This window comes from Megalobrama amblycephala, linkage group LG24 (assembly GCF_018812025.1).
Source record: "Megalobrama amblycephala isolate DHTTF-2021 linkage group LG24, ASM1881202v1, whole genome shotgun sequence".
NCBI classification, from domain to species: Eukaryota; Metazoa; Chordata; class Actinopteri; order Cypriniformes; family Xenocyprididae; genus Megalobrama; species Megalobrama amblycephala.
Window position 1 is genome coordinate 24,406,104 of NC_063067.1, and position 24,695 is coordinate 24,430,798.

The 24,695-nt window shown below is 43.6% G+C and overlaps 1 pseudogene; it reads left to right on the top strand.

Annotated features, from left to right (window-relative positions):
• The first annotated feature begins 355 nt into the window (after window positions 1-355).
• LOC125259778 overlaps window positions 356-24,695 on the top strand; it is a 77,169-nt pseudogene continuing 52,829 nt past the window's right edge.

Genomic DNA, 24,695 nt, shown 5'->3' on the forward strand with positions numbered 1-24,695 from the left:
TGATTTAGCCAGTTCTTTTGTCAGATACTGATAATGGTCCACAACTACAGCTTTTAACATGTAATAAATGTGCCGTTTTAAAAGATTTATACCTATAATTGATGGGTTAAAGTTTAAAAACCCACTTGTATCAGTAAACTTTAGTTCTAGTATACTAGTTTGAGCCTATTTTTGTTTACATTTGACAATTCTCCACCTCATGTAATGTTGTTTCAGATCATTATTTCATATCATAGAGAGGAAGTGTCATTGCTCCCTATGCAGGCCTCACCGAGCCATCAGATTCAATCAAAATATCTTAATTTGTGTTCTGAAGATGAACAGAGGCCTTACGGGTGTAGAACGACATGAGGGTGAGTAATAAATTACATTATTTTTGGGTGAACTAACCCTTTAACTATAATAAATTGACAGGATTTTTGTTATATTTTATATTTTATCCCTTGCAACTGTTGGGGGCTATGACACAAAACGTGTCACATGGAACATCCTTTCCTGCATTCAACCAGATGGAGTCCAAGAAGTTCCTCCTGTGTAAGTAAATGTAATAAATATTGCCTGGCTAGCAAAATTTAAGCACTTTTTTTTTTTTTTTTGCCTACACAACTTTTTTTGTTGTTGTTCAAAATGTATGTAACAAGTGAGTTCATATTGGGACTATTTTAGACTGGTTCTGGTTGGCAGCGCTGTGGAGTAGCACAGTATCTGCGTGACTCGTCATAGACATAGAGAGAAGTAGCTCTGGCTATAATGTTCTTCCGCAAGACGCATCCAGTTCTGTTTATTAACTGCTAGAGCACCAAAAGTTACATAGTGTACCTATAAATGTCAGATTGTACACTATTGTTTTTAAAGCAGTGGTTATGTGTGTCCTTTAAAAAAAACACAAATTTTCATAGTCCTCATAGTCCACATAACGTTTGCCAGTTTTTATTTATATGCTGTTTAATGTATGATGATCACTTTATTTTATATTTGCGTGAGTAATCTTCTATTGCTTGTTTCAGCTTCTTCTTCTGCATTTTGATAGGGAGATTCTGTATTATTTCAGAAGATGCGTAACAACGCCCCCTACGGTATATAGCCTGAAAATTCAGTCAATGGCATGGAAAGAGGGAAGTAGATTTGAAGTAAATTCCTATGTACACTACCAGTGGACTAGCCTACACAAAAATTCAGATACTCGGAATTAGGAATATATCTGTTTTCTTTATAAATCAATATTTTCAAATGATGTACTTTTATACTATACTTTTATAAATATACTTTTAAGTATATCTCGATCAAAGACTGAGTCCAGGTATAGGCCAAATATACTTGACTTTTCTGTCAGTATAAGTCAAGCATACTTAAAGGGTCATGAAACCCCAAAACACTTTTTATGAGCTGTAAACAGATATTTATAGGCTGCACATCATTGAAAACACTAAAGGTACTCATTAATGTTATTCATAAGTGAAAAATAGTAATTTTTGCATTTTTCAGAGCAATTTCTGTCTTCCCATTTGAAAAGCTGAGCAACGTCACAAAATCTGACGTCATTGTGTACTTTCGGCCCAAGTATGGGCATGGTCGAACATGCTGACGTAGACCGTCGTTTCGAGCGATTCTCCGCATATATTCATGACATGAAGCTCATTTAATCCAATCACTGCGCTGCAGTATGCATAAGATTATAATTACGGTATTATGCATGAGGAAGTATCACTTCTCTCACCTCAGTCTCTTGTCATTCAGAGACATATCGTTGGTGTTCATTTCCTCAGTGCTACAACACAATGTGTTTTACTGCAACACGACCAGATCAGAGGTTTGTGTGCATGTGGATTGTTTTGCTGTAATCTACCAGCACAAATGGAAAATATGTTCACGTGAGATTGTATTACAGCGGAGAATTCAAATGTCACAAAAGTGCGGCTCATTCACCTCTGCCTGCTCTAGCTGCGTTCAAACACATGAGCCGTGTGTATGTTTCCCCCAGCAGCACATGTGTTGTTAGTATTTTGCTCGCGATGCGGTCAGAACTGGAGTTTGAATACGAACAGAACTGGAGTTTGAAAAATACGATTGTTATCATGACATACACGCGCATATGATCGGTTTCAGCGCAGAGCTCCGCAATGAGTTTAATAACACTAGCCATGTGGCTCATAGCTCATACAAAATGAAGTATCCGTGTTTTTATTTCACACATTCTCCTGCACCAAACACTAACCAGCACGGTGTAGTTATGCACACATATTTCATCAAGTCTTCTTCAAATTAATTATATGCGCAAACTGGACACTGGTGTAGCCTATCTGAACGCGACGACATGATTATTCTAATAGACAAAAGACTGATTTTGAGACTGAAGTGTTCGTAAACGTAATCAAAGTAGCCTGTTATTAGTCCTATTAAATATCCTTTCGCATTTCTCCCTTGTGCATGTGAGTTTGTTGTCATATTCTCCGTGCTCATATATTAATATTCATTATTCTGTATAATGAGTGTGTTCTATGTCTGTGCTTCATTGTTTGTTCTCTCCCCTCTTCTCCCCCTCTACACTCCTACTTTTCCAGAGCTTTACACGCCCATTTTAACAGAGTTTTTCCAGCTCAGAGGTGTGAACGACCAGGGTAAAACAGGGGGGTTTCATGACCCTTTAAGTGCAATTTTAAGTATATTTCTCAGAAGTACATAAAGTATATTTCTGAGAAGTATATAAAAAGCAGACTGAAAGTATACTTTCTTATTTTTAGTTCAAAATAAGCATGCTAATAGCACATTTGAATAAACTTCTTTTTTCGTAAGGGTAGTCATAATAACACAATGCTATGCAAAGATATGACAAACCAGTACTCAGATTCAGATTCCTTCAAATATCAGCTGTCTCAGCCCAGTTCACCACATTATGACCATGTGGTTGCATGACTGTGACTGAGTGAATGAATACAGTCATTGCTCACAGCAGTGTATACAGACATCGACACTGGGCGAGGACAATGTTTTTGAGTTTGAAATGATATTTGTGTAAATCAGAAAACCATAATATTCAGCCAGAAATACAAAATATAGAGTGTACTTTGCAAACGGTTTTGTAGATTTGAGATTTGAGCACTGATAAGAGCTTTAAACTGCCAGCCTTTGAGTTTATTCACTGAGAATGGTTAAATGTTGGAGCTTGACCACATCCCATATGATGATGTCAAGCAAATGAATAACAAAGACCCTTGTGACAGAAAGAGTCAAATCTGCTTTTTTACAGTTTTGCAACACTAAAAAAAAAAAAAAACTCACCATCTACAGTATATACTGTACAATCTCTCACAAGCTATTTCTACTCAGATAAGCCTCATACTCAAATCTTGTGAGAATGGTTTCCACAGCAGCTCACAATGGTCCGAATAATTAAACAAGACCTGTGGCGCCCTTCAGTGGTGGCCCATTTAGTGTATTCTTCTTACAGCTTTCACAGTCACTTTGGTACATTTCTCAGATCATGATTAAAATTATCAAAACTATCATGCAATTATGTACAATTATCTGCTTGTAACAATCAGCCTTATTGTTAGAAATTACTTGGATTAAAATGGGGTCAGATTATACTGTGTGAGATTTCGGAGCATTTAAATAGATGAGAGAGATGACAATTTTAAAGTGAAAATTAAATGTGCACAATAAAACTAGGAAACCTCAGGCTGTTTAAAGCATAGAGTCCAGCGGCCTCATTTATAAAGTGCGCATACACACAGATTTGATCTTAGAGTGTGTGTGCGACACCTCTCGTGGAGTGCGCATGCAACCTGAGTGGGCAGGGCACGCCCTGAGGTTGGTAAGCCAGGGCGATGGCATCCACTATCCAGTGGGCCATCCTCTGCTTGGAGACAGCCTTTCCCTTCTGCTGGCCTCCGTAACAGACAAAGAACTGATCTGAGGTCCTGAAGCTTTGAGTTCTGTTATGTACAGTCGCAGAGTGCGAACTGGACAGAGCAAAGCCAGGCTGGGTCTGCCTCCTCCGAGGGCAGCACTTGCAGGCTCACTACCTGGTCCCTGAAGGGAGTGGTAGGAACCTTGGGCAATAGCCAGGCCGGGGTCTCAGTACCACGTGGCTGTCACCCGGCCCGAACTCTAGGCACGATTCGTCACCGAAAATGACTGCAGGTCCCCTACCCTCTTGATGGAAGCCAATGCAACCAGCAGCAAAGTCTTCATAGACAGAATCTTTAAGTCTGCTGATTGCAAGGGCTCAAAGGGAGCAATCTCGCCCCCCTAAGGAACCTGACGACCAGGTCGTGCTGACCAACAGACTTGCCATCTATGTGGTCGTGGTCTGCGGAGATAGCAGCAGTATGGGTGGGGGGGACAGCCTACGCTCCAACCCTTGCTGCAAGAAGGAAAGCACGACTCCGATCGAGCATCTTCGGGGGTCTTCTCGGCGAGAAGAGCACCACTCGACGAACAGGTTCCACTTCGAGGCGTAAGCACGTCTTGTAGACAGTGCACGTGCTGAAGTGATGGTGTTAAGTACCTCGGGGGGTAAGTCACCTAGAACCTCTGCGTCCTGTCCAGGGACCAGACATGGAGTTTCCAGAGGTCTGGATGCAGGTGCCAAAGAGTGCCCCGTCTCTGAGAAAGAAGGTCCTTCCTCAGAGGAATGGGCCAGGGAGGGGCTGTCGCGAGGAGTGAGAGTTCTGGGAACCAGGTCCAGTTGGGCCAATAGGGCGCAACTAAGAGGACCTGCTCCTCGTCCTCCCTGACTTTGCACAATGTCTGTGCAAGTAGGCTCACTGGGGAAACGCATATTTGCAAAGGCCCCGGGGCCAGCTGTGTGCCAGTGCATCTGTCCTGAGTGTTCCCTCGGACAGGGAGTAAAACAACTGGCAGTGGGAGGTTTCTGGTGAGGCAAACAGGTCTACCTGAGCCTCTCCGAACTCTCTCCAGATCAGCTGGACCACCTGGGGGTGGAGTCACCACTCTCCTGGCAGCACAGCTCATGATAGCTCGTCGGCCACACGGTTGAGCACACCAGGGACATGAATAGCACGAAGCGACCTCAGATGCTTCTGACTCCATAGGAGGAGATGGCAGGCGAGTTGCGACATGCGACGGGAGCGTAGACCACCTTGACGGTTGATGTACACAACAGTCGCAGTGTTGTCCGTACGGTACCAGTACATGCTTGCCCCGTAGCAGCCCTTTGAGGCGGCTCAGAGCAAGGCGTACTGCTATCAACTCGAGGCAGTTGATCTGCCAATGCAGATGGGGGCCCATCCACACCCCTGACACTGCATGCCTGTTGTACGTGGCACCCCAGCCGGTGGCGGAGGCATCTGGGACACTTGCTCTAGGGGCACTCCTGCCCGAAGAAACAAAGGGTCCGACCTGGGGCTGAAGGCTTGGCGGCACTCCTGAGTGATTGGCACCCGGAACGTGCCGCGTTGCCACGCCCATCTCGGGACCCGGCCGTGAAGCCAGTGTTGAAGTGGTCTCATATGAAGCAGACCGAGCAGGGTTACTGCCACTGCAGCCAGTGGAACCGGCTGTCCTACCGTTGAATGTATTCAGGCAGTTCAACACCGACTGAGCACGTTCCTCTGTGAGGCGCGCTATCTGTTCAGCCAAATCCAACTCCATACCGAGAAAAGAGATCCTCCTGCACAGGGTAGAGTTTGCTCTTTTCCCAGTTGACCTGAACACCCAACTGGCTGAGGTGTCTGAGCACCAGATCCCTGTGTTCGCACAACTGATCCCGGGACTGTGCTAGAATGAGATAGTTGAGGATGTGAACACCCTGTTCTCTCATGGGAATAAGGGCTCTCTCCACGATTTTCGTGAAGACGCGGGGAGACAGGGCCAGCCCGAAGGGTAGGACTCTGTACTGATATGCTCGACCTTCGAACGCAAAATGCAGGAATGGCCTGTGTTCGCGGAAGAATCGAGACATGAAAGTACGCGTCCTTCAGGTCCATCGCTGCAAATCTCGGGGACAGATGCACTCGAAAATGCGCTTCTGCGTGAGCATTTTGAACGGTAGCTTGTGGAGGCTCCGATTCAAAACTCGCAGGTCCAAGATCGGTCGTAACCCACCGCTTTTCTTGGGTACAATGAAGTAGGGACTATAGAACCCTGACCTCATATCGGCTGGAGGGACCAGCTCTATCGCGTCCTTTGCCAGCAGGACCGCAATCTCCACACACAAGACAGGGGCATCGACATCTTTCACTACAGTGAAGTGGACGCCCCTGAACTTGGGGGGACGCCGGGTGAACTGAATCGCATAGCCAAGCCTGATGGTCCGAATGAGCCAGCGAGAACAGGCTGGGGAGCCCTAATAAGGCTCTCAGAGACCTGTACCAGCGGGATCAGAGGGACCACCGGTGTACCCGCAGTGGGGCAGCGAGGTGGAACACAGGGAGGCGGCTCGGGGGGCTCTCTTTGCGAGGCGGCCTGAAGTGGCTTCACAGTGTGCTGTGCAACACTTACCTGGTTCCACAGGTGGACAGAGGGAGCAGTCGAGGCTTTGGGTGCCCGCTTGCTCGCTGCTGTCCTCTGGCGACAGAAGACGAGGAATGAGAGTGGTGAGGTTATTGCCCTCCCACTGCTCTCCGAGCCCTCTTCGGACCCAGAGATGAAGGAAACTGCTCTCACCCCGACCGCGACCGGCTCCACGGCACCGCTTAGATGGAGGCTGCTGTTGCTGGGGCACGGGAGTGGGGGCGGCCGCAGGGGGGGGCGCCCTCGGCAACGAGCAGGCTGAGGTTCTGCGGGCGGTGGAGGTGCAGCAGCTGACCGCCTCGGCAGGATGTGGCTGATGACCTCAGACTGCTTCTGTACAGCCAAGAACTGCTGGGCAAAGTTCTCGACCGCGTCACCGAAGAGGCCGGTCTGGGACACGGGGGAATTAAGAAACCTGACTTTGTCGGTATCCATCATGTCCGTGAGACACAGCCAGAGATGGCCGTTCCTGGACCACTAGTGTGGACATCGCACAACCAACTGACCACGCCATGACCTTCGTCGCACGAAGCGCGAGGTCCGTCGTGGCACGAAGTTCTTGGAGAACTTGTGGGTCATGACCACCCTCGTGCAGGTCCTTCAGTGCCTTGGCCTGATGGACCTGCAGCAACGGCATAGCATGTAGGGCAGAGGCGGCTTCCCCACAGGCCTGATAAGCCTTGCCGGTAAGATCTGACGAGTACTTAAAGGCCCGGGAAGGGAGAGACGGCTCACCCCGCAAAACAAAGAAAAAACAGAAACAAAGGAGAGAGATCGGTCCCGCTGCCGTGCTGTCCACATGCACCAAACGAAGGGCAGATTCCAAAGAGAGCCGACTCGTTGTTTTACACACTGCATAGATACTACCATGTAGTTTGGCTCCGAAGCGAAAAGCTGAAGATGCAACGCACCTGCTGCTCATTATATACCCGCGCAGCGAGGTGAGCAGCTGATGCATATGATTGCATGCCAATGTGCATTGGCTCGTTTAGTTACACTCGAAGTAGATTGGCCTCTCTAGCGAGATTCCTATTCGTCGGTCTGTCCGACGTATGTCGAACGTGACCGACTGAATGGGAACTGAAACCATTCAGCTGTGTAACATGTTGTTTCCTGCTAAAAATATGCTCATTGTTCTTTAAAAAAAAAGAGTCTCATTAAATACAGTTCACATTATCTGATTTATCAGTCTGATAGCTGTGAGGAAAAGCTGTTTAACAGCCGAGTAGTCTGAGTAGTAGATCTAATACTTCTGTATTTTTACCAGACTGCAGGAGTGTGAACATTCCATGACAGTAATGAGTGGAGTCCTTTATGATGCCCGTTGCTCTGTGCACACAATGTAAATGTCCTGCAAACATGGCAGTGAGGCACCAATGATTTTTTCTGTAGTTCACACTATCCTGTTCAGTTTGTGTCTCTCCTCTACTGTGCTATTACCAAACCAAGAAGAGATGCAGTAAGTGAGAATGCTCTCAATGGTACCTCTATAGAACATAATCATGGCTGGGATAGGGAGATCCACCTTCTGCAGACTTCGAAGAGAGTGAAGGACTGTTGGGCCCCTCTTAATGACAGCTGTGAAAGTCAACTCATTCGTTAGATGGATCCCCAGGAACTTGGCACCTCAGAGCCGCTGTAAGCCGCAATAAGCGAACCTGTGATGTAAGCCAAGACTTATCAGTGGGACGCAGCTTGACAGTTTTTATAACAGTCACATCATCAATGCATTTAATAATAAATCCCAACACAGTCTCTCTATGCATTCTTGATATTTGTGTATAAATGATCCAGTGTATTATTCCCTCGTGTTGCACATGTAACATGCTGGTAGAAATTAGGTAAAACAGACTTATTAGCCTTGTTAAAATCTATAGCAACAATATGAGATGCTTCAGGATGAGCTATCTGTAGCTGACTCAGAGTGTTGTAAAGTTCTCCCACTGCCTGCTAAAGTCTGCATTTGGGGGAACATACACTGAAGTAATGAAAATTGCTGCCACTTCACATGGTAGATAAAACGGTCATGCTGATCAAATTATAAAATATATTATACTGGTTCCCCCAATATCATCTAAGTATTAGTTCATCGTATAAGTCATTAAATGCAGTTGAACTAGTTGTCATAATCTGTTAAGCATATTTTCTGTACATTTCTATTAGATTTTTTTTTTTTTCATGAATTGATGAATTGCACAGGTGAATCTTCAATTTCATTATTGAAGTGGAATGTAAAGCATTAGATCAACCAATGATCAACTATCTCTCTAAAATAGCTTCGTGACCCTTCGGTTGGCAAGCATGTACACCTGATGAGCCAAAACATTATGACCAGTCACAGGTGAAGCAAATATCATTGATCATCTAACGCAAAATGCAGGAATGGCCTGTGTTGGCGGAAGAATCGAGACATGAAAGTACGTGTCCTTCAGGTCCATCGCTGCAAATCTCGGGGATGGATGCACTCGAAAATGCGCTTCTGCGTGAGCATTTTGAACGGTAGCTTGTGGAGGCTCCGATTCAAAACTCGCAGGTCCAAGATCGGTCGTAACCCACCGCTTTTCTTGGGTACAATGAAGTAGGGACTATAGAACCCTGACCTCATATCGGCTGGAGGGACCAGCTCTATCGCGTCCTTTGCCAGCAGGACCGCGATCTCCACACACAAGACAGGGGCATCGACATCTTTCACTACAGTGAAGTGGACGCCCCTGAACTTGGGGGGACGCCGGGTGAACTGAATCGCATAGCCAAGCCTGATGGTCCGAATGAGCCAGCGAGAACAGGCTGGGGAGCCCTAATAAGGCTCTCAGAGACCTGTACCAGCGGGATCAGAGGGACCACCGGTGTACCCGCAGTGGGGCAGCGAGGTGGAACACAGGGAGGCGGCTCGGGGGGCTCTCTTTGCGAGGCGGCCTGAAGTGGCTTCACAGTGTGCTGTGCAACACTTACCTGGTTCCACAGGTGGACAGAGGGAGCAGTCGAGGCTTTGGGTGCCCGCTTGCTCGCTGCTGTCCTCTGGCGACAGAAGAGAGGAATGAGAGTGGTGAGGTTATTGCCCTCCCACTGCTCTCCGAGCCCTCTTCGGACCCAGAGATGAAGGAAACTGCTCTCACCCCGACCGCGACCGGCTCCACGGCACCGCTTAGATGGAGGCTGCTGTTGCTGGGGCACGGGAGTGGGGGCGGCCGCAGGGGGGGGCGCCCTCGGCAACGAGCAGGCTGAGGTTCTGCGGGCGGTGGAGGTGCAGCAGCTGACCGCCTCGGCAGGATGTGGCTGATGACCTCAGACTGCTTCTGTACAGCCAAGAACTGCTGGGCAAAGTTCTCGACCGCGCACCGAAGAGGCCGGTCTGGGACACGGGGGAATTAAGAAACCTGACTTTGTCGGTATCCATCATGTCCGTGAGACACAGCCAGAGATGGCCGTTCCTGGACCACTAGTGTGGACATCGCACAACCAACTGACCACGCCATGACCTTCGTCGCACGAAGCGCGAGGTCCGTCGTGGCACGAAGTTCTTGGAGAACTTGTGGGTCATGACCACCCTCGTGCAGGTCCTTCAGTGCCTTGGCCTGATGGACCTGCAGCAACGGCATAGCATGTAGGGCAGAGGCGGCTTCCCCACAGGCCTGATAAGCCTTGCCGGTAAGATCTGACGAGTACTTAAAGGCCCGGGAAGGGAGAGACGGCTCACCCCGCAAAACAAAGAAAAACAGAAACAAAGGAGAGAGATCGGTCCCGCTGCCGTGCTGTCCACATGCACCAAACGAAGGGCAGATTCCAAAGAGAGCCGACTCGTTGTTTTACACACTCCATAGATACTACCATGTAGTTCGGCTCCGAAGCGAAAAGCTGAAGATGCAACGCACCTGCTGCTCATTATATACCCGCGCAGCGAGGTGAGCAGCTGATGCATATGATTGCATCCCAATGTGCATTGGCTCGTTTAGTTACACTCGAAGTAGATTGGCCTCTCTAGCGAGATTCCTATTCGTCGGTCTGTCCGACGTATGTCGAACGTGACCGACTGAATGGGAACTGAAACCATTCAGCTGTGTAACATGTTGTTTCCTGCTAAAAATATGCTCATTGTTCTTTAAAAAAAAAGAGTCTCATTAAATACAGTTCACATTATCTGATTTATCAGTCTGATAGCTGTGAGGAAAAGCTGTTTAACAGCCGAGTAGTCTGAGTAGTAGATCTAATACTTCTGTATTTTTACCAGACTGCAGGAGTGTGAACATTCCATGACAGTAATGAGTGGAGTCCTTTATGATGCCCGTTGCTCTGTGCACACAATGTAAATGTCCTGCAAACATGGCAGTGAGGCACCAATGATTTTTTCTGTAGTTCACACTATCCTGTTCAGTTTGTGTCTCTCCTCTACTGTGCTATTACCAAACCAAGAAGAGATGCAGTAAGTGAGAATGCTCTCAATGGTGCCTCTATAGAACATAATCATGGCTGGGATAGGGAGATCCACCTTCTGCAGACTTCGAAGAGAGTGAAGGACTGTTGGGCCCCTCTTAATGACAGCTGTGAAAGTCAACTCATTTCGTTCAGATGGATCCCCAGGAACTTGGCACCTCAGAGCCGCTGTAAGCCGCAATAAGCGAACCTGTGATGTAAGCCAAGACTTATCAGTGGGACGCAGCTTGACAGTTTTTATAACAGTCACATCATCAATGCATTTAATAATAAATCCCAACACAGTCTCTCTATGCATTCTTGATATTTGTGTATAAATGATCCAGTGTATTATTCCCTCGTGTTGCACATGTAACATGCTGGTTAGAAATTGAGGTAAAACAGACTTAAGATTAGCCTTGTTAAAATCTATAGCAACAATATGAGATGCTTCAGGATGAGCTATCTGTAGCTGACTCAGAGTGTTGTAAAGTTCTCCCACTGCCTGCTAAAGTCTGCATTTGGGGGAACATACACTGAAGTAATGAAAATTGCTGCCACTTCACATGGTAGATAAAACGGTCATGCTGATCAAATTATAAAATATATTATACTGGTTCCCCCAATATCATCTAAGTATTAGTTCATCGTATAAGTCATTAAATGCAGTTGAACTAGTTGTCATAATCTGTTAAGCATATTTTCTGTACATTTCTATTAGATTTTTTTTTTTTTCATGAATTGATGAATTGCACAGGTGAATCTTCAATTTCATTATTGAAGTGGAATGTAAAGCATTAGATCAACCAATGATCAACTATCTCTCTAAAATAGCTTCGTGACCCTTCGGTTGGCAAGCATGTACACCGATGAGCCAAAACATTATGACCAGTCACAGGTGAAGCAAATATCATTGATCATCTCCTAACAAGGCCACATATTAAGGTCTGAACTGTGGGAAGACATCAAGCCTATGGAGGGAGTGTGACACTCTGGGTAATGTTCTGAACCCTGGGTCCGCAATTCGTGTGGACGTAAATTTGACACATTCCACCTACCTAAACGTTGTTGCAGACAAGGTACAGTTACCTTCATGACACTGGTGTTCCCTGGTGGAGGTGGCCAGATAATGCACACTGCCAGAGAGTTCAAGGTGTTGTCCTGGCCTCCAAATTCCCCTGATCTCAATCCAATTGAGCATCTGTGGGATGTGCTGGACCAACAGATCCGATCCACGGCGTCTCCACTGCACAGTCTACTGGGTTGAAGGATCTGCTGCTAATGTTTTGGTGCAAGAAACCACAGGACACCTTCAGGGCTCTCATAGAGTCCATGCCTCAGTGGGTTGGCACTGTTTTGGCAGCACATGGATGACCAACAGAATATTAGGCTGGTTTTGTTTTGGCTCATTGGTGTATAGACAGAGCACAATACAGTGTAACAATTTCTGACAATGGAAGGTCAACAAGAAAGTAAACACAGTCAACAGCGAGAAACAAGAAGACGAGTAAGGATGTGTGGTGGAAGGGTAGGGAGGTAAAAACGGAGAAGAGGCCAAGGACTTAAACATGTTTCTGTTGAAATAAGGGTCACTATTGTGGATCATGTTCTCAATCATGACCTTATAATGGCCGAGGTGGGTTGAAAGGTGCAGCTGACTGTTGGGAGAACAACAGTGTCCTCAATCATTCAAATGTTTTGCTGACAGTTATGCAATCCAACAATGTGCACTGTACCGTAATACTGTGTACTTATTGTAATGCTTCATATTACAGTAGTTCACTTGCATTTTACAGTGTGCAGTAAATATACATTAAAGCAGTGGTTCTCAAACCTGTCCTGGAGTACCACCAGCCCTGAACATTTTGTATGTCTCCCTATTTCTGACACAACCATTTCAGGTCTTGCAGTCTCTACTAATGAGCTTATGAGTTGAATCAGGTGTGATAGATAAGGGAGGCATACAAAATGTGCAAACATCAATCAGTACAGTACAATCTTGTTTGCGAACAATGACACAAGGACTTGTCATTCTGATGGCATGTCAATTGATATGTTCAATTACATAAATACTTAATATTGAAAGATGAATTAAAGATTTTAAGAAAGTTACAGGCTTTTGCAGGCAACCCATTTTGCGGTGCTGTTTGTATGAATTGTTCAGCGAAATGTACTTACTGGTTTGCAAATGTTAAAGGCCCACTGAAGTGTCTTGGAATGTGCAGCATTATTCAATGTGTTGACGTAATTTCAACGGAAACAGAAAGACAGGGCAATATATCGAACAACCCTACCCCTTTTTTAAAATAGCCAATAGGGTTTCATTTATATCACAGCTCGGCCGGAGCCGTGAAACTCCGTAAAACCTTTATCCTCCTAATCTCCTCTATATCAGTGGTTCTCAACCACATTCCTGGAGGCCCACCAACACTGCACATTTTGCATGTCTCCTTTGTCTGACACACCCATTTTAGATCTTTGAGTCACTACTAATGAGCTGATAACCCTAATCAGGTGTGTTTAATTAAGGAGACATGCAAAATGTGCAGGGTTGGTGGGCCTCCAGGAATGTGGTTGAGAAACACTGCTCTATATCACTTTAAAATACAGCATTCTGTGCAGAATTTAAATGGGTCCGACACCTTTTGCGGTCTGAGCCAACTGGTCTGCGGATATGATCCACTCTGTGCTCTCGTGTCTCTGGGCCAGAGCAGACTGTGCTCGCACTGCGGCGGTTCATGTGACACTAACGCGAAAACAGTCTTCATTCTCATCAATGGGAAGCATATTTACACTGTCTGAATCGTTCCCTATTCTCTATATAGTGCACTATGTGCCATTCACTATGTAGAAACTAGTAAATGTGTGAACAAATGACTGATTTCAGCTGCAGCTTCTGCGTCTGTAAGAGTGTAGGAGAAGGTGGGACTTCAGATTCTAGAGAGCATTTGATTGGACAGAAGATTTGATGAGAAGATGAAGTGCTGTGATGACATGAAAATCCATGATCCATTTTAACGGAAGTGAGAGCCTGTATGTTTTGAATGCTTATATCTCCTAAATGCGAATTTTGTCATTGTTTTGGAACACACCAGCTTATTCATAACTTTAAGGCTAACATATTCATACTAAAAGCTTAAAAACCTTAAACTTTTAGGATGATTCGAGAAATGTACCAAAACGACAGAGGAAAAACCCAAGTAAAATCCCAGTAAAGACAGAATATTCTGCTTACATTAGTATATGGTTCCCAAATTATTTTTCAAATCAATTTCTAATGTAGGAACATTCTTTTTCATTTTTATGCTTATCAAAACCATAAACATGCCCATATTGTTTACAGTATGTGCATCCATCTGTGCTGAGAGTACAGAGACATTATAAGTTAAAATATGGGTACTGTGTATTAATCTGATGCTTATAAGAAATTGAAAAAAAAAAAACATATACATTTTTATGTTTAATACATTTTGTAATTTCTTTATTTTATTTTTAATTGTTTCACCCCTAGTCCTCCATAATGCCACCCCTTTTCTACCATTTTCTACAGTATGTCCAGCCCCTGGATAGATAACAGTTACTGCAAGTAGTTGTAGAACTGGAAAGTTGAGATTCCAGCTCCAGATCATTCTGTAGTTGACGAAACTAGAACAAACGACTTTCAAGAAATGTGAGACGATAAGCAGCTTTCAAGAAATGACGTGAGAAACACACAGTAAGTATAGAATATGTTACATTTTGTATGTGTATAATAACAGAATATAGCTAATTGTTAAACTTTTGAGGTTAATCTTCAACTATTTATGCATCAACCAAGTACTTAAAAAAGTGCCACTGTGGTTGTAATACTACAACAACAATAGCAGAACATTATATGGTGATTAATGCTGTGAGTCACTACTTTTTAGACAGTGCTACAGTATGGCTGCCAAAAGAAGTCTTTTTGGGGTACAAAACACACCTGCTGTCAAGAGGTGAGAGAATTCAAAGATTTTTTTTTTTCCTTTTTAAAAATCAAGCATTTGTGGATCAGATTTCTTAAAACTTGTTTACTATGATTCACCTGATTTGCTATTGCTGTTGCTACTTATAAGATGTGTGTGGTTGGTTGCATTGCTTAATTGCTGCAATAAACATGTTTTTCTGCATTGGGAATTAATTCAGTCAGAATGCTGTAATCAACTTTTTTTTTTTTTTTTGCAATTCAGTAATTGTGGCAGCTGTAATTATAATCATAGACGTATCATAAAATATGATGTTATAAACTTAAACTAAAATTTTTGTACAATTTGTGGGTATCTTCATTTTTAAGTTTTGCATAAGGAGAGCCTGATTGTGTCTAACTTCTGCCACGTTTTAGTCCAATTCAGGGAGAATATTCTGAACCCAGCTGTGTGTCCATGAAGAGCGTTGAATCAATGGATAAACCAGTTAACTTCAGGGAACCTTCTACTGATGTGAGGTGAGGACAGTTTAATGGTTTAGAGTAGTGTTTTTTTATCATAATTTTAATAAAAGTTTTCTACATTATGTGAAACAAATAAAAAGAATACATTTTAAGAACCTGGCACTTGTGCTACAAAATTTTTAAAACTTTTTTTTTCTTTACCATTGAAACTATTTTTTTTAGGGCTGCCCCCGACTAAAGATTTTTCTAGTCGACCAGTAGTTGTTCATTTAAGCCATTAGTCGACTAATCGCATATTTATATTAATTTAATTTAATTACTTAAATATACTTAAATATACTTAAATATAAAGCTTCCTGCAAAACAGTCAAAAGTAATAATCATGAATGTATCATAAAAATAGCAAATTTATATAGGTTTATTATTATAAAATAACATTTTAATTGTTTATAAGCTAGTGTTTTCTGAGTCAGTGTCGGCTGCATCTCTGCAGTAACGTGCCTTTAGAGAAAATGCACATTTCATATGGATTACATAATCATTGAGCATTTTTTTTCGATTCAAATTGGTTAGTTTAAAGGTAGATGTTGTTGTGTTCTACCACTAGGTTTTTGGGGGTTATGTTTTTGACTGCTGTGCGTGCATGCGTTGTGGTGTGAGTGGCACAGAACTAGTAAGGTGGTTATCCATTCAGCAGTGTGTGCTTCATGTTATATAGCTAACTGAACTACTGCAACATAACATTGGCGACGAGGATGTCTGAGTTTAGCTTACCACCGCTGGCCCCTTTTCTTCCCGTGCCTGGTGAACCGCCTATTCCTTCACAGTATATCTCGAGGCCATGGACTATAACAGCGAGTCATACTCCGCCGATATAAACTACGCAAGCGCCTTCAGTGACCGGGTGAGTCCGTGCAAGATTACGTGACTAATCTGTGTGACATGGCGCGCTCATGCAATTATGGGACACTTCAAGATCAGATTGTTTGTGATCAGTTTATTGAAGGAATACTATGTGACAAGACTCAGGAAAAACTGTTGTTAGAACCTGACAAATTGACACTAAACCAAGCAGTTGTAATTGCACTGCAAGTGGAGGCTGCTCTCGAATGCTCCACGCTGCTCGCTGACGCACGCCCCCCTGTGGAAGTTCCTACGCAACAGCTCCGATCTTCCTGCCATTCAGGCCACTGCCATTCACCCACAGAAAAGATAAGATAACAATGCAGGTTTTCCAGTGCAGTTTGCACAGTTACAGAGAACAAATGTTGCTCCAGTTCGCCAAAAATTTTCCTGCACGTGGACAGACATGCAGGAATTGTTTAAAAAAAATCACTTTGCTAAAGTTTGCCGGTTGGCTCCCACTATACAAGCAGCACGGAGGAGACCCTCACCTGTCCGTAATGACTACATTGAGATCAGGCATGGATCAGTTGGCCAGGCAGCTTTTAGAACCTGTACTGTGTTGCTGGAGGAGGTGAGCCTTCCACTCCTGATGGATACGGGAGCAGCGGCATCGTTGCTTAATGCCAGTACATATCACAAGTTTTTCTCACATCTGCCATTACAGCAGCCCTGCACCTACCTCTGTGGTTACGACAGCTCCAAGATTGTGATGCTTGGCGTTCTCCGGGTCTCGGTACGTTACGGCTCTAAACATCTGCCATCATTTCCTTTCTACATTACTGAGATGGGAGCCAACATTCTGGGACTTGATCTGTTTACAAGCTTGGGATTCACACTTCGAGATGAAAAGGGCTCTGATATCCATCATGTCACCTCCACCTGGCAACAAAGATGGCCATCGCTGTTCGATGGACTGGGCTGCCTTAAAACATTCACCCATAGGCCTTTGGTTGACCCTGGTGTGCCGCCAGTCATACAGCCCCTTCATTCTCATCATACAGCCCCCTGCGCAGAATTCCCCTAGCCCTGTGGGAGGAAGTTACTGCGGAGCTTCAAATGATACTGGACATGGGAGTTATTGAGCCAGTCAATGCATCCCCCTGGATTTCTAACCTGGTCATTGCAAAACAGAAAAAAAAAAAAAAACGGGAGGAATACGAGTCTGTGTTGACCTGCGCTCTGTAAATAAGGCAGTTATCCCAGACAAGTACCCCTTACTCACAGGTCTTCTCAAAACTGGACCTGCGCCGAGGTTATCTGCAGGTGCCGCTTCATCCTTCTAGCAGAGACCTTATAGCATTCATCACACACCCTGGGGTATTTCGATATACTTGTATGCTGTTTGGCCTAAGCTCCGCCCCCAGTTGCTTTCAAAAGGTAATGACCACCATTTTGGCTGGAATTCCTGCAGTATTCGTTGATGACATAGTAGTCCATGCGCCAGATGTCCAGACCCAAAACAACCATCTCAACTGGGTGGCCAGTGCTCTCATGGCACATAACCTTACGTTGAATGGAGAGAAATGCACTTTTGCAGCCTCAGCCATAGACTTCGTGGGGTACCGCCTCACATCTAGGGGCATCGCCCCTCTTCAGTCAAATATTGAGGCGATACAGAAAATCCCAGAGCCCACCTCCACCTCCCAGGTGGCATCATTTCTGGGCATGACAGCCTATTACCTACATTTCCTGCCTCAGTACTCCCAAATCACAGCACCCCTTCGCCAGTTACTAAAGAAAGAAGAGCCATGGAACTGGACTAGTGCGTGCTCCGAGGCCATTCGAACACTGAAGTCCCAGCTTACCACACCTCCTGTCCTAGCTCACTTCGATCCTGACAGTCAGCCTATCACCACCTGTGATGCCTCCACACAGGCACTGGGAGCAGTGCTGTCGCAGATGCAGGACGTAGTGAAAAGACCTGTAGCATTTGCCTCCGGAGCTTTGACCCCCACGGAACAGCGCTACTCTGTAGGTGAATGCGAGGCCCTTGCTTGTGTCTGGGCAACTGAAAGATGGCATCTCTTCCTCTATGGTCGGCATTTCACCCTCCGCATGGACCATCAGGCTCTGACCACGCTTTTGTCAGGTTCTGGCTCAGGTCATAAACCCCTGCGTCTGCACAGATGGGGTGAGCGTCTAAGGCAGTATGACTACCAAACTCAAGTTCACGCCAGGGAAGGACAATGTGGTAGCTGATCTCTTATCTCAATCAATTGATGCACCCACACCAGCAGCCTCGCCAGGCAATGATGACATGGAGCCAGACCTCATTCAGATGCTCCATACACCTCTGTGAGAATCAGTCTCCCTGGAGCAGCTGCAAAGGGAGTCCAAGTGTGACCCCACACTGACAACACTGCACACATATATACGCTCGGGATGGCCAGCATGGGTGCCTGAGGAGCTAAAACCTTTTGCTAAGGTACAAAATGAACTGTCATGTTGGGGCGATGTTTGTGTCTCTAGAAGCCTTTGTACAGTGGTGCTGGGTAAACATTCCAAACAACACTCAACTTAACACTGATGCATTACAGCGCTAGCCAGCACACCACCACTCAGGCCTCTCCTGCTCTGCTCATGCTTGGCCGAGAGATGGAATTGCTGTTGGACAGACTTAGACCACAAGAATTTTCAGCTGCAGCGGCAGGTGGCACCTGGGCAGCAGCCAAAGCTGCCATGACTTTAAACCAGAGGTGAATGAAGGCCAACTTTGATAGAAGACATAAGGCCAAACCTAGTAAGATAACAGTTCTAGATTGGGTTTGGGTCCAGAGACCCCACCGTAACAACAAAATGGCATCATGTTGTGTTCTACCACTAGGTTTTTGGGGTTACGAGGAGGTTATGTTTTTGTCTGCTATGCGCGCATGCGTTGTGGTGTGAGTGGCACAGAACTAGTAAAGTGGTTATCCGTTCAGCCGTGTGTGCTTCATGTTAAATAGCTAACTGAACTACTGCAACATAACAGATGTTTCATGCTTTCTATAGATATATTTCTCATGTCTGTGAGGCAAGTATTTATGTTCATCCTGTTTGTTTTCTTTATTTTACAAGCACAACATGTTGTTGTTATTATGAGTTTACACTAATAAACACAGAACCTTTACAGTTGATGTATTACTCTTATCTGTATGTCAAAAAATGCCAGAGTATATTAAGGCGAGACACCCTAGGTGAATAGGGTAAAAAAAATAGATATCACCATACTACCCTAGGTGATTGATTACATTAAAAATTGCAAACATTTTTTGTATTACAAGTTTTCTAAAATGTAATGTTTAAATATGCAAATGAGCCGTTATCTAATTAAATATGCGATAATTTGCATACATTTCTAGAACAAAAATCTGAATATTGGATGACGTCAGGTTCAAAGTTCTCATTTAATTTTTTAGACATATTACATTCAAAGGTTTTTACAGAGGGAATCTCTTTTTATCACTCCATAAATCAGAAAATACTATCAACAGCCAGAAAAAAATATATTTTCACCATTTTTTTAGGAATAAAATGTATAAAATCAGGCAAATTATATATCAACAAATCCCTCGGTAAAAACCTTCAGAATATAGACAGGAATAAAACTGTAAAGTTTGGTGTAAATAAGTTCTGCTGAAATGGAGATTTCTGACTCGGAGCAGGAGAAAAAACTAATTTTGAGAAAACGGCCTTTAAAGATATTTGCTGTAATTGAAATCTATACACACAAATAGATAAAGTGCTATAAAACATGCACTTAAAAGTCTATTTTGGAGGTTTTCTTTCCACCAGTCTGAAAAAACACTTGATCTTGATCTGTCCCTCATGAATTGTGTTATTTCTCCACTTTCATTTTTTAATGCCACTAACTGACCGACTAAGCCTCTTCTAGTTGATTAGAGTTTAGTCGACTATTTGGGGGCAGCCACATTATTTTATTGTGAAGCCCTGCTATGGATCAGTCCTTTCTGGCACTGAACCTCCAACTTCAGGTTATCAACCCAAATCTTGAAACCAGAGTGTCTACTCTTTCAAGTTAAGAATGTTAAATACATTTTTAGTTTATTGTATGATTATTATTATTATTATTATTATTATTATTATTATGCATAATTAACACTGTGGTTTTGATTTTGCTACAAAATCACACTTTTGATTTTTGACTATTGTTTATTTGAAGCATTGATTGTTTGTGGATTATTTTATTTTGGTTACACCTGGCCTTATCACTTATCGCTTGCTGTACATGTTTTCGAGAATGAGAATGGGGGAGGGGGTGTGGAGACTAAGAACAAACAATTTTTCCAACTTTACTCAAATGCACACAGGGAAGAACTGTTTTGGTTAAAACCTAACTTGCATTATCCCCTCACCATGTGGATTGGTTCATTTTTAATTTTGCATAATTTCTATTGTTTTAGTCTAATTCAGGGACAATCTCCTGAACCCAGCTGTGTGTCCATGAAGAGTGTTGAATCAATGGATAAACCAGTTAACTTCAGGGAACCTTCTGCTGATATGAGGTGAGGACAGTTTCATGGTTTAGTGTTTGTTTATCATAATTTTAATAAAAGTAGTCTACATTATATGAAAAAAACACAAATACTAAGAGTATATTATTATAAGAACCTGGCACATGTGCTTTAAACAAGATTTGTAAAACATTTATTTATTTTCCTTAGATGATTTAATGTTCATTTTTAAATCATGGCTATGGGGAACAAAAACCATGTTGAAGGGATGAAGCCTTATTAGCTGACTAAGTCGAAGACTCATGGAGTCCTCATCCCTAAAGTACACTCCACATTGCGAATAATTCCCTGCAGCCAGAGCCCGAACTACAAAGATAAAGGATCTTTGTAGTTCGGGCTCTGGCTGCAGAGGCAAAGCTCAAATCCTTGGTAATCCTACGAATACCTTTAAGGGAATATCGTCATAGATCGAAGCTTCTCAAGAATGGAGGCGTCAACAGAATCTCTAACTAACTGACTACATTCTCTATTCAGGCCAGCATCCAAGGAGGCTCACAGAGAGCCTAAACACTCTGAACTTCTATACAGACAGAGTCCTGAAGTGTACTCTAACCAAAAGGCAGCAGCCAAAAAAGCTCACAAACAGCTAGCAATTTGATCTAACTGGCCGGCAAAGCTCTGCAGAGTGGAAGCCTCAGTAAAATGACTCTCATAAGTACAGGAGTCCTAGCAACACTCCACACTAATGTCAGTAGCCAAGGAGGCTCACAGAGAGCCTAAAAAACCTGACATACTACCTCACTGTCTCAAGCTCTACGAACGGAGGCATCAGCATGACGTCTCTAAATAGAGAGGAGGCCTAGCAAAGCTCACAGTAGCCAAGGAGTCTCACAGAGATCATAACCACTTGGCTGAGCACGTGGGACAGAGCACTACGTCCTACGCCTGTCAAGGAGTCAAGGAGGCTACATAATAGGGCCAGCAGCTTGACACGATATCAGGCGGAGCTCAGGGGAGCGGAGGCCTCTAATAGAACAACTCTCTATAGTGAGAGGAGGCCTAGCAGCATTGCTGGTTCAAGCACAGTAGCCAAGGAAGCTCACAGAAAGCCTAGCAACTTAACCCCTGGCTGAGCTCCAAAGATGGGGGCCTTGGCAAAACAGAGGCCTAGCTACATCCAATGTTGACTGTCTAAAGCTGACTCTCTAAAGAGAGAGGAGGCCTTACTACGTTCTATGCTCAGGGTAGCTTCCAAGGAGTCTCAAAGAGAGCCTAAATTCGGAAATGCTTATACAACTGCTGCTGCTATTGCTGCTGTTGTTAATGATTGCAAAATGTATGTTCTCTCTCTAGTTTGCTTATAAACTTAATTATTTCAATCCTTGCATCATCCGCAACTTGTAAAACATTAAACATGATTTGGACATGTATTTTTGTTTCATTCATGAATGAATAAATGTAGACAAGCAACATTGTTTAGTGATTTGGAATAGTAATAGACTGTTCACTTATCTTGAGTTTGAATTTCAGATTAAATCTGATTTATCAGGACTAGCCAACAGTGAACACTGAACTGAATTTTAAAATTTAAAAAATGAATAAGCAATCTCACTGGCTGCAGGATCAGCAGAAACCACTCAGCTTGTGCCATGCAGTAATGAAATTGAATCTAAACCATTTTCAATTAAAAACAGAAAACTTATGTATTTTGGTCGTTCATTTACATGACAATAGCGTTTTTGGGAGGTTGAAAACGCGAACTTTTGAAAATGGGTTTAAAAATGATACCACTATCATATCCGTGTAAACTACAAAAATGTGAATTTGAAAAAATGGTGACATTATGCGCATGTGTATTACATGTTCAGGCTATAGGCGTGTAGTGTTTCTTCACAAAGTGACATTACCAACTACTGGCCTGGCAGCATAATACTGTAAAGCGTTTTTATTCGTTTCTGCAGGCCTGTGTGAACTGGGATCGTTTTGACAATGTTGTACATGAAACTTGTCAAAAAAATGCAAATGAAAAAGTTTCCCGTTTTTAGTACATCTGTGTTATGTAAACGTATCCTTAAGGGATTCACTTTCAAATGAAAATTACCCCAAGCTTTACTCACCCTCAAGCCATCCTCTGTGTATATGACTTTCTTCTTTCTGATGAACACAATCTGAGAAATATGAATAAATATCCTGATGCATCCGAGCTTTATAATGGCAGTATTCGTTACCAAACGAGTATGAGCTGAAGAAAGTGTCTCCATCCACATCCATCCATCCATCATAAACATACTCCACATGGCCCCGGGGGGTTAATATAGGAATTCTGAAGTGAAGCAATGCATTTGTGTAAGAAAAATATCCATATTTAACAAGTTATGAAGTAAAATATCTAGCTTCTGCCAGACAAATTATGAAAAAAATGGAACTGGCATCGCGTCAGTTCCATAAGTTGAATAGGGAAGGCGTAGGACGTACAAGTGTAAGCTTTTTAAAGAATACGGAAGGCAGTCTGGCAGAAGCTAGATATTTTACTTCATAACTTGTTAAATACAGATTTTTTTTTTTTTTTTTTTTTTTTTTTTTACACAAATGCAACACTTCACTTCAGAAGGCCTTTATCCCTCCGGAGCCGTGGGGAATATGTTTATGATGGTTGGATGTGGATGGAAACACTTTCTTCAGCTCATATTCATTTGGTAACATGTACTGCCATTATAAAGCTTAATATGGAGCTCATTTATTTAAACCCCTTTTGTACTTATGAATCTGTTTTATGCACCATTCTATATGCTTATAAGTTGTTAGAGAAAATATATAAAATCTTGCAGGTATATGAGCTGTTGGAGAAAAATAAAATTACACAAATGAAACAAAACAGCTATAATATAAACTTTGACTGTGAACATAAGGTAGCTTCAAGTATTATGCATTTGAATCTCAACATAATTAATATAGACTATGCGATTAATTCTCAAAATAATTATATATCATACATTTGTCACAATTCCTGTCATTTCTGGACTCCATCTCCCATCATCCTCCCTGGCCTTCACCTGCACTCACTCCACCATCAGTTAATCACACACACCTGTTTCCAGTCAGCACCCAATCACCTCAGATACTTAAGCACACCACTCACCTCAATAATAATAAATAATAATAATAATTCCTTACATTTTATATAGCGCTTTTCTGGACACTCAAAGCACTTTACATATTAAGGGGGAATCTCCTCAACCACCATCAATGTGCAGCATCCACCTGGATGATGCGATGGCAGCCATATTGCGCCAGAACGCCCACCACACACCCACTTATTGGTGGAGAAGTGACAGGGTGATGAAACCAATCAGGACCTCGGTTTAACGTCTCATCTGAAGGATGGTGCTTTTTGACAGTATAGCGTCCCCATCACTATACTGGGGTGTTAGGACCCACACAGACCACAGGGTGAGCACCCCCTGCTGGCATCACTGACACCTCTTCCAGCAGCAATCGTGGTTTTCCCACGAGGTCTGCCATCCAGGTACTAACCAGCGCTGCATCCGCGATTAAAACCTTGACCTCCGCGGCGGGTGGACCCGCAAAAATTTGGGACCCGCAAATTGATACAACCATTACAGTAAAGGTGCGTGCGCGTCCGCGGATCCAACATGGGTCTGCTCAGGATCCACTGATTGACAGTAGAATTTACGAATGCCAAAACGAATCCTCACGCGGGTGACAGTCACACGGGTCACGCTTCGTCTGTGTGTGAGTTTACCAATCGTCGTCATTCCTTCATCCAGCACCTCAACCAGCAATCATCCATGATCCATAATCCTGCAAAGCAAAGGACAGTATCAGTCTTCCTATTATCACTGATCAAAGACTATATCTGCTATTCACTCACCTGCTTCACTGTCATTTACTGCTGTCTGTCAATAAAACACCACCTACTTGTATTCCTGTTGTCTCCGATCCTTCTGTCTGTAACAACACTTCAGTTAAGCGCAATCTGCTGTGGTATATTGTGGGATATAGAGCTGCTTGAAGTGTAC